Raw genomic sequence first — 11519 nt, forward strand, 5'->3', positions numbered from 1 at the left:
TGTCTCCTCAGCTGGAAAGAAAAGGGACGAGTGGGAGACTAAACACTGAACCCTTCTTTTGTTTTTCTGTGAAACCAATCAACCCCAGCTGACCTGAGGTCGCAGCTCTGCTTTTGCCTGTAAAGTTTGTGAGAAAAGATCAACAAGTGGTTTCCTTGAAGGCTCTGCTTGATTTTGTTTGTTAGCGGCATCAATCAGCCATTGGTCTGCTGTTTCACCACTGGACTCCAGAGTTTAGACAGGGTGTTCTCCGGGACCTTCAACAGGTTCACCATGTGATAATGTTCCACACGTCCTTGAGAAGCTTCCAAATCTCAATTAAAACTTGCTTGGAACTAAAACCAGGATAGTAGTGATTTAAAAGAGTCAGCTGACATGATTTCCTCAGGCAGATCATTTCACAGCCCTGGAGCCCCGACTGCGAACAAACCTTTTGTTTTCAGTTGGGTCCCTGGAACAGACAGTAGACCTCTGCCCAAGGATCTCAAGGTACGTGCTGGCCTGTGTACTGCTAAAAGGGCAGCAATGTAGCCCAGGGCACAGCCACGAAGAGCTTTGTTAAAATCGATTCTTAAACATACCGGGAGCCAGTGGAGATCTGCTGACACTGGAGTGATATGATCCGTTTTCCTGGTTCTGGTTAAATTTTGGACGGTCTGAAGTCCTGAAATTGATCTTCCAAGGAGATATACTAAACAACCAGCAAGCAAGTAGCTAACTTGCATTCAAGATTTTTGAAGAGGGGTGTTGAGATACATGAAAATGCTCCACAACAGGTTCTTGAGAAGCTTCTAGGTTCCAGACATATTTTAGGAGGGTTTTGACGTTAGGGGTTGTTGTTCCTTTCTCCTTTTTTTTTCTTTTCATTCTTACTCACCCATCTTTTTTTCTTTTCTTTCGTGCTGGTCTCTTCTTTTTCCTTACTTCTTCTCCTCTCCTTCTTTCTCCTCAATTGTCGTCTCTATCTCTCCTCACCACCTCCTTTATTTCTCTTTTTCCGTCTCTTCTCCTTTTACTATCCTTTCCTCCTCTTCAGCCTTCTCCATTCAAATTTCCATTTCTCCATTTTCTCTCCTTCCCTGTCTCCTGTCCCGTCTTCATTCTCTTTCCTTTCTTCTTCTTGTTTTACTCTTTTAATTTTCTTCTGCCCCTTTCCCCTATACCATCTAATTTTCCTTTCCCGCTCTATCTCCTTTCTTCATTTCCTTTTTTGTTTTTTTCTTTTCGTTCCGCTCTCTCCTTTCTCGCTCCCCCAACTTTTCCTTTTTGTATGTTTGTATGTTTTATATTTTCTACGTGCTTTGACTTTTCTGTGCAGCATATTATAATGTGCTTTATAAATAAATTTACACTGACATATTTTCTGCTGAGGGAACTAAAATGCCAGAGCATCCTTGTACACACCATTCCAACCAAGATTTAAAAAACAATTTTGTTTCTTTTGGACCTAAAAAGATGCTGGTGTCAGTCAACCTGGGCAAACCTGGTGAAAAATCAGTCAGCTGACCTTGTGCTGCGATCTCATCCATCCCACTGACTGTTTTTGTTTTTTATATTTTTTCTGAAGTTGAATTGAGGAGAAACTCTGACCTTCCAGCTCCAAACAGACTCTGCAGTTTATGTGATGATCTCTGCAGAGATTCATTTGGTTGTTTCCTGGTGGGAAAGTTTCCAGCAGCGGAAAGATTCCAGCTCTGCTGTTCAGGGGGATTCCTGCAGAGGACGGAAACCAAAAGCTCTGTTAGTTTCCAAGATGAGATTTTTGTTGTCCAGGAGGAAGAGGAGAAAGACGAGACAGAGACGGAAGAGGAGGAATAGGAGGAAGAGGAGAAAGAGGAGGAGGAAAAAAAAAGATGAGGAAGATAGGAGGAGGAGGTGGAAAGATAGAAGGAAGCGGGGAAAGAGGACGAAGAGGAGGGAGAGGTGAGGAGGAAATATAGGAGGAAGAGGAGAAAGAGGACAAAAAACAGGAGGAAGATGAGGAAGAGGACGAAAGATGAGGAAGATATGAGGAAAGATAAGATGAAGAGGTGGAAAAATAGGGTATAGTTCACAAACTCATCAGGTCTAGAAAGGATAGATAGATAGATAGATAGATAGATAGATAGATAGATGGTGAAGAGGCAGAGGAGGGAGACTCATGAAGTGGATGGAGGGAGTAAGAGATATGTAAACTTCTCCAGTTGTATTTACATGTCAGGTGCCCAGAGAGGACAAACAGAACTTTGCTTTAATCCTTCTTCTCTTACAGAGGGCATGTGGACATCGTCAGCATCCAGCAGGAAGCTCACAAGCTCACACTAAGACAGCTGCTGAGAGACATTCAAACACAGTCAGGGAAACACAGTTAGTAATGGTGAATTCTCCTCATCCTCTCAAACTAACGTTTTCCTCCTTTTTGTCCTCCATCTCCATATATCCATATACAGTTGAAACCAGATGTTTACATACACTGTGTTAAAAGACACATAAACATTTTTCCTCACTGTCTGAAGTTAAATCAGACTAAACCTCTCCTGTTTTAGGTCAGTTAGGATTACTAAACTTATTTCTATTTGCTAAATGCCACAATAATGAGAGAGAGAACTTCTTAGAGAATTTTTTATTACTTTCTTCAAAGTCAGAAGTTTACATACACAAAGATTACTATGTCTTTAAACAATGAAGTAAAGCCCTGATGATGATGTCATGGCTTTGGAAGCTTCTGATAGGTTAACAGACAACATCTGAGTTAATTGGAGGCACACCTGTGGATGTATTTTAAGGCTACACCTCAAACACACTGCTTCCTTGTTTGACATCATGGGAAAATCAAAAGAAATCAGCCAAGATATCAGGAAGAGAATTGTGGAGCTCCACAAGTCTGGTTCATCCTTCGCTACAATTTCCAGATGCTTGAAGGTGCCACGTTCATCTGTTCAAACAATTATACGCAAGTATAGACACCATGGGAATGTCCAGCCATCATTCGGCTCAGGAAGGAGATGGGTTCTGTGTCCCAGATGAACGTATTTTGGTCCGAAACGTGCGAATCAACCCCAAAACAAAAGCTAAAGACCTTGTCAAGATGATGGCTGAAGCTGGTAAGAGTGTCATTCTCCACAATGAAATGAGTCCTGTACCGACATGGGCTGAAAGGCCACTCAGCGACGAAGAAGCCATTACTCCAAAAGCAACATAAAAAAGCCAGATTACAGTTTGCAAATGCACACAGGGACAAAGATCTTAATTTTTGGAGACATGTCCTGTGATCTGATGAAGTAATGACCATCGTTACATTTGGAGGAAAAAGGGGGAAGCTTCTATATTCCAATCAATGTGCAATATTCCATTAATGTGCAATATATACATTATGTGCAATATATATTTATATATTTATACTTACATACTGTACATTCACCATATTTATTCCCGAAAAATCTCCTCAGGACTGTGCACCTCTGTGTTTATACTGTATATATTTTTCATATGTCTTTTTATACTGTATTTTTGTTTTTTGCACTGTTATTGGTGACGGCTTTAATCTCATTGTGCATGTGTACAGTGACAATAAAGGCATTCTATTCTATTCTTGTAACACCAAGAACACCATTCCAACTGTGAAGTATGGGGGTGGTAGCATCATACAACCCTGACTCAGTTACACAAGTTCTGTCAGGAGGAATGGACCAGAATTCCAGCAGACTATTGCGAGAAGCTTGTGGAATGATACCCAAAGCGTTTGACCCAAGTCATACAGTTTAAAGGCAATGCTACCAAATACTAAGGAAATGTATGTAAACTTCTGACTTTGAAGAAAGTAATAAAATTCTCTAAGAAATTATCTCTCTCATTATTGCGGCATTTAGCAAATAGAAATAATTTGGGTAATCCTAACTGACCTAAAACAGGAGCGGTGTAGTCTGATTTAACTTCAGACAGTGACGAAAAAATGTTTATTTGTCTTTTAACACAGTGTATGTAAACATCTGGTTTCAACTGTAAATCGATGAATTTAACAGCTTTAATAAAACTGCAGAAACCTAAACATACCAGTTCTTACTAAAGAAACCTATTCGGACAGACATTAAACTGTAGAGAAATTTTATGAATTTAGGCCATACGGTTCAGTTCAATTCAATTTCATTGTCAATAACAATACGGACTAGACGCTTTAAAAAAACCCAGCCTGAAACCCCCAGAGCAAGCACCAAGGTGACGTTGGCAAGGAAAAGCTCGCTTTTAACAGGAAGAAACCTTGAGCAGAACTCAGCTCATGTGGAGAGACCCATCTGCTTGAGGCCAGCCGGATAGAGACAGAAAAGAGAGAGAAGAGAGAGCATCAGAAGGAATGAGATAAACATACATCTGACTTCAGCGTATTGGGATGATATGGTGCACTTAGATATTTAAGATACAATGGAGCTCAATTCAAATCAGTTCAATTCGGTTTTATTTATATAGCATTAGTAACAATACATCTTGTCTCAAAACACTTTACAAAATCCTGTTCATCTGCACAGCAATGGAAGTTTATGCCATGTTTCCTAATAACATTTCCTAAGAGAAGCATGTATAATGTGAAGTATATTGGTCCTAGCACAGAACCCTGAGGAACTCCAAAACGTACTTTTGTAGTAGAAGAATATGGATTTTACAGGGAGACAATGAGGAGAAGCTAAAACTGGAGTAATATGATCTCTCTTGCTAATTCCCATCAGTGCTCCTGCTGAAGCATTTTACATTTACAAGGACAGAATATTTTAAAAGGCTCTCATTATTCATGAACAGATATTATTTACTGTGCTTTTGCCTTTTCAGGTGATCATTTGTATTAGTGATTGTGTGTTTTTGTTCTGAATGAATGAGTTAAACTCCTCTTCCACAGATCATCCATGTTGAGTAGGTGGTCTTTAATGTGACCCAGGACTCATTGTGTGTTCACACTAACAAAGGCAAAATGTGTCCCAGACCACCTCCTCATGTGGTCTAAGATCAGATCACTGTGTTCACACCTGTACTTTAAGATGGACACTTGTGATCAATTAATTCAGGATGGATGTTATTGAAAGGTTTGAACAGGGGCCTTTTGGTTTGAAGGTAGATTTATGTGTTGGATCTACACAGAGCCTCCATCATCATCTGGAGTGTTGCCATCGGTCTCTAAAACTGCTGTGTTGAATTCCTTCAAACTGAGCTGACCTAATAAATATGGTACAATATATAGAACAATAAATGGTTTGAAGAGAGACGTGGGCAAGGAAATAAATTTGTACTGCAGATCCGACACGGAAGAATAAATGTAGATACATGATGTGTGAAATAGACAATAAGAGGATTTCAGTAAGTGTTCCTTTAAAAGTCATGAGAATAGAAGAGAAGGAATAAAAGCTAAAGACTTATGAATGAGAGGGGACGCAGTGTATGGGTCCACTGGGAGAGCTGAGTCACTTTTCTCTGGCTGACCGGTCGGTGAGCGTTTGAGGTCTGGGAAACACATCGGAAATCATGATCCAGACAGAAACTCCTCTTTCTGTCTTTGTGAGGACCTTGCATTGAGAAAATGCATCCCCTTGAATAGGTTTTAACCCGGGAAAAAAAAAGTTTAAGAAAAGTAGAAAGAGCCATACGGCCACTATCCTCCTCCTAGTTGAGTTTTCACATGAGCAGAACTAGCCATCCAGCCACTATCCTCCTCCTGGTAGAGTTTAAGGCAAGTGGAATGAGTCATCCGGCTATTATACTCCTGGTTGGGTTTAAGACTGGTAGAACGAGTCATCCGGCCATTATCGTCCTCTTGATCAAGTTTAAAATGAGTAGAACGAGTAATATGGCCACTATCCTCCTCCTGGTTGAGTTTAAGACGAGTAGAACCAGTCATCCGGCCACTGTCCTCCTCCTGGTCACGTTAAGACAAGCAGAACCAGTCATCCGGCCCTATCCTCCTCCTGGTCACGTTAAGACAAGCAGAACCAGTCATCTGGTCATTATCCTCCTCCTAATTGGGTTTAAGACAGGGTAGAGCGAGTCATCCGGCCGTTATTGTCCTCCTGGTTAAGCTTAAGACAAGTAGGAGGAGTCATACAGCCACTATCCTCCTCCTGGTCGAGTTAAGACGAGTAGGAAGAGTAATCCGGCTACTATCCTCTTCCTGATCGAGTTTAAGATGAGTAGAAGGAGTCATACAGACACTATCGTCCTCCTGGTCAAGTTTAAGATGAGTAGGAAGAGTCATACGGCCACTATTATCCTCCTGGTAGAGTTTAAGACGTGTAGAACGAGCCATCCGGCCATTATCATCCTCCTGGTTGAGCTTAAGACGAGTAGGAAGGGTCATATGGCCTTTATCCTCCTCCTGGTTGAGTTTAAGATGAGTAGGAAGAGTCATACAACCATTATCATCCTCCTGGTTGAGTTTCATTGTGTTTGAACAGCTCATCTCCTCCAACCCCTTATCTAACATAGCACTGAAAGCAGGACATATAGACATCCACTAAACATCATGGTTGATATTTATGGAAGGCGCTTCAACTCTCAGCTTTCCTCAGGGTGACTCACCACACATACACCTCTTCACACAACACTAACAAAGATCCAGAGACAGTCTGACTGACACACAGTCACACCACTGAACCTCCTCCACTACAACACTGTCTGCACACAGTCACACAAGGAAGAGGAGGAGGAAGAGGGCGAGGAGAAGGAGGGAGAAGGAGGAGGAGAAGCAGAAGAAGATCAAGAAGAAGTAGGTGGAGGAGAAGGAACATGAGGAGAAGGAGGGTGAGGATCAGGCGAAGGAGGAGAAAAAGATAAAGGAGCAAAAGAAGAACAAGAAGATAAAGAAGAAGGAGATGAAAGAGGAGGAGGAGGGAGAAGTGGAGGAGGGGATGACAAAGGCAGGGTAAGATGGATGAGGAGATGGAAAGAGGAAAAGAAGAAGACGTTTTGTTCTTCATCTATGCCTCTAAGCCTGAAATTATTCAGTAGACGAAGATGACCAAGATGTCTCTGCCAGGGGTTGAATGATTTCGGATTTTTTAAAGTCCACTAATATGTGGTGACAGTCGAGTCGACTAGTCGATGACGTTACATATAAAAACACAGTAGACAGTAATGCTTTGCAAGAATGAGCTCTATAATCTCGACCTGAATACATATGGTAGTGTCTCACACAAAGGAAGCTAACGGAGGCTTTCTGCAAGGTAACTGAAGCTTGAACACGGGCTACTGTCGGCTGTAGCCCACTTCAACACCATAAACACCATCAGTCTGACACTTCTAATATGCACAAAAAAAAAAAACATGCTCTAAAACCACATCAACAATGTCAACTAATAGAACACAATGGAACTGAACATAAAAATAAGAGCTTATCAAAACTGTGCACTGTAGATATGTATAGCCTACATAAATCTGCACTGTCAATATATATAGCAGCTAAAGGTCTAATAACATTAGACAATGAAATTCACCAACAAATTGTTGATTTGCAGCCTCCTTCTCTCTGTTACTGTGAAGTTGTTACCGTATTTTCCGGACTATAAGCCGCACCCGACTATAAGCCGCACCCGACTATAAATCGCTGGTGTTTTAATGTTTAATTACCGTAAGGGTTTCTTCTACCACGGAGGAGATTGTCGGGACAGAAATGACTGTTTGGAAACGCAAAGCGTCCCATTTATTTACATTTGACAAACATAAATCTTTCGATCAATCAAACAAAAAATCAATCGATCAAACTTTCACATCTTTGACATTACAAATAGCATTCGTGCAGTGCACAAATAATACAACGGTGCGCTCCTAGCGCACTTCCTGCAGTCATAGTACTGTAGTAGTGCAGTATAACAAAAAACAAAGCTTACAACGCTTGACGAGGCAATAACGTTAAATGACTAAATTTAATTTGTTTGTAAAAGTGCTTGCCTGTAACACGGCAGCAAAAGTGCAGTAACCCAGCTGCTCAACAGAATAACCAGCATCTTTTTCGAAAACAGCCAACACAGCAGTAAAGGTGCAGTAACAACGCCGTTTACTGTATCAAAATAACCAGCCTACTATACCAGAAAAGTCAGTTCTTAATCCTCGTGTCATCGTCTATGACATGATAGTGCGCCCCTGGTGACCGTTAGCTGTAAAAATCCATCCGCCGTTGTATAAGCCGCAGGGTCCAAAGCAAGTGACAAAAGTAGCGGCTTATAGTCCGGAATTTACGGTAATTGACATCCGTCCAGAGGTTTTGGACGGTTCCTCTGCCAGTGTTAGTGGATGTCTTTTCAGATGAGTGTGTATTGTAGTAGTACTTTTGTTGTATTTCAGGACTGACTTACATATTATGCATGTCATGGTAGAATGGGTTTCATCTTTAGTGAAGTATTTCCACACATTTGATGAACCGCCGCTAGTCACCTTTTGTTTTCAGCCGGGCCCCTGGGAAAGACAGTAGACCTCTGCCAGAGGATCTTAAGGTACGTGCTGGCCGGTATGGTGCCAAAAGGTCAGCGATGTAGTCCGAGGCACAGCCATGAAGATGATTCTAAAACATGGGAGCCAGTGGAGATCTGCTAAAACTGGAGTGATGTGATCCCTTTTCCTGGTTCTGGTTAAAAGCCTGGCCGCTGAGTTTTGAAATGTCTGGAGTCGTGAAATTGCTTTAGTACTCAGACGGGTAAAAAGGCTGTTGCAGTAACCATTCATGTTGAAATAAAGGCATGTAAAATAGTCTCTGTGTCTCCTCACCTCTCTTCTCGGAAGCGTTGGTATTGTTATTGTCACGTGATCGGAGACTAGTCGACTGCCTGCTTAAAGCGTCACGCTACAGCAGTAAAGTCAACTAGTCGACTAGTGTGTACAACCCCTAGTCTCTTCATGGATTGCAGCTTGGTTGATCTTTTTACACACTGGTTTGAATAACTGGTTTTCACCTGATGTTTACTCCACAAGGAGCAAACATGCTAAGAAATAATGGATTTATTCAAACTACAGAGAAACCAGAAATTACAGGTTTACACCAGCCCTATATATCTGATCTGTCTGTCTGATCTGATTCAGGAGGTTTGATTCTAATTAATTGCTTTCTGATAGGAAACCGGTAGTTCTGTCTTGAGTCCTAAGTGTCAGTCTCTGTCTGATGAGAAGGCAGTCTTCTGCATCCTGGGCAGAAGATCCTAGTCACAGATGTAGTGGGAGATGTAGACGGGATGGGTTGATTTCAGGATGAAGGAGTATAGCGGGGATCTACCAAATAGCAGACTTCTACGACACAACGGAACGCTAAATTACTATGAATTCATTCATCCTACTTTTAATATAGGTCCATCATTTCATAGACAGAATTCACGGGTTTGTCTTAAATAATTAAATTCAAACAAAAGCAGTGTGTACACCGTCAAGGCGAATCAGTTTAGTCTTAACTCTTGGCTGATGAGTAGTGTAGTGACGTGAATGATAGTAATGTAGTTAACATCATGGAGAAGAAGAGGTCGAAGATGTCAACACCATCACTACACTCTTACATAGGGCAACAGTTTCAGTGGTCGGTCCAACTAGCAGCTAAAACAGTATCATTTAACACTGTTTAATAAAGATAATGCTGTTATAACCAACAAATGACTTATTTTTTAACTTATGAGATAGCACCACAATTAATGTTTTCCATGCTGTCAATTAAGCTTACCTCGAAGATGTATAAATTATACACATATTTAGTATCTTTTGTGAAATATTGAGCATTTTAGAGGTGTCAAAGGCCTAGAATCCCAGGAGCATAAATTGTTACTATTCTAAATATTAAAAATTATAGATTTATATACTCTGCTTCTACCTAGCAACATTTGCCTGTACTTCTCCCCATCGGTATCACACTTCAGGAGTGTTTATGTTCGTGTGTGTGTGTTAGGATACACAGTATTTAAAATGCTATATTGGGTAACATGTAGATATTAGTTATATTATTATTATTATTATCATTAAAAAAAAAAAGAGTTTGTTAGCGGAAAAAAACAGCAGTTTCTTCTGCTACTGTTGCAAGCTATTTTCCAAGAAAAAGATTGATTTAACCACCTCAGGACCCAGGGGGTGGGGGTGAGGCCTGGCCACTGTCCTGCAGGCTGGTCTTTAAATAAATCCTCTGGTCGGACTGAAAACCACAGAGAGCTGTCCTCAGAGCAGCTGTAAATGAGCGTGATGACAGCTGTGGATGTGGACGCCATGCGGACGCCTCTGTGTTTAGACCTCGTCGTGTTTGTCGTCTCTCCATCAGCCGTTAACACCTCCACCCCTGTGCGAGTGGAAAATGTTTGTGTTTACGTGGGCGTAAAATAATGTTCTTTCAGGCGCGATGATTCATTTCAAGCATCTGTGTGTTTGTGGAGGTGAAGAGGGCGCGCGATAGATGGGTGGTGACAGTTTGACCGCCCCCGAGTCCCCACCCGCTCGACAGGAGAGAAACAGACACACACCTGTGGGAGAAGGACAGAGCTTATTAATCACTGCTGCTGTTATAAACTCACTAAATATGCCGTGTGTGTGTGGATATGATGACAGTGAGGATTTATTACGGACCAATCATAGAGCCCCTCGGCTCTACAGGAAGCCAATTAAAGAGCCCGGCTGATTTATTAACCGGAGCACACCTGTCTTCACCTCAGCCAATAAGATGTCTTCACGGTGTCTTCTGAGATCTCACTGTCTCCTCATGTATTTTAGCCTCCAGCTGCTGAAAGCTCTGCTCTGATTGGCTAGATGTCAACAACAAGAGAGTCCACACTCCAGGAGGCAAATGTCCAGATTCAAAATGTCCACAGAGACAAATAATTACAAATTTATGACGCTAATCACAGGAAATTGACAGTTTGAGTTGTTTTAAATGTCATCAAAAATGGTGGACATCCCGATAGTTAAATGCAACGGCCACAGTCTGGTTGGGTCAGGATCCGGCAGTTGTAGTGATGATCGGGGAAAAACAACTTTGGTGATGTGAAGTGGGCAAAGTTGAACTGACTGATATAGCTGATTGACAAATGACTCAAACACAGAGTTCCCCAAACATTTACCTGAAGGAAACAGCGTAAACCACTTTGGTTCCTACCACCAAATCTACCACACTGATAGGGGGCTTGAGACGTCAGGTGAACCCAGATGTAGACGTTGAGAGCATTTTCTTTTCAACCAGAAAAAAGTCTACCTCCCTCCATACACTAGCTATATTCTTAACTTCTGCTTGTTTCTTGGGCAGCTACAGCCTGGGACGTTCAATAGAGACAGTCTGTTAGCCCCAAACACACGGGCAACCAGAAAATCACTTTACTGTAGCTGTACCCCAGCAAAACCTACCTTTTCTCTCTTGGTACGTGTACTGTTCAGTGAAGATAGAAGCAAGAAATGCAGCAACACACAACACATTCAGGGTCTGACATGTTTGAAACGTTCCATCCATTTTATATTTAGTGGCCACTTGGACTGAACAACCAGGAAATGTGGACAATGAGCTGCCGTTTGACAACTTATCGAGAAGACCTTTTTACTCAGGCTGGTGGACT

This window comes from Chelon labrosus (assembly GCF_963514085.1).
Source record: "Chelon labrosus genome assembly, chromosome: 18".
Classification (NCBI taxonomy): domain Eukaryota; kingdom Metazoa; phylum Chordata; class Actinopteri; order Mugiliformes; family Mugilidae; genus Chelon; species Chelon labrosus.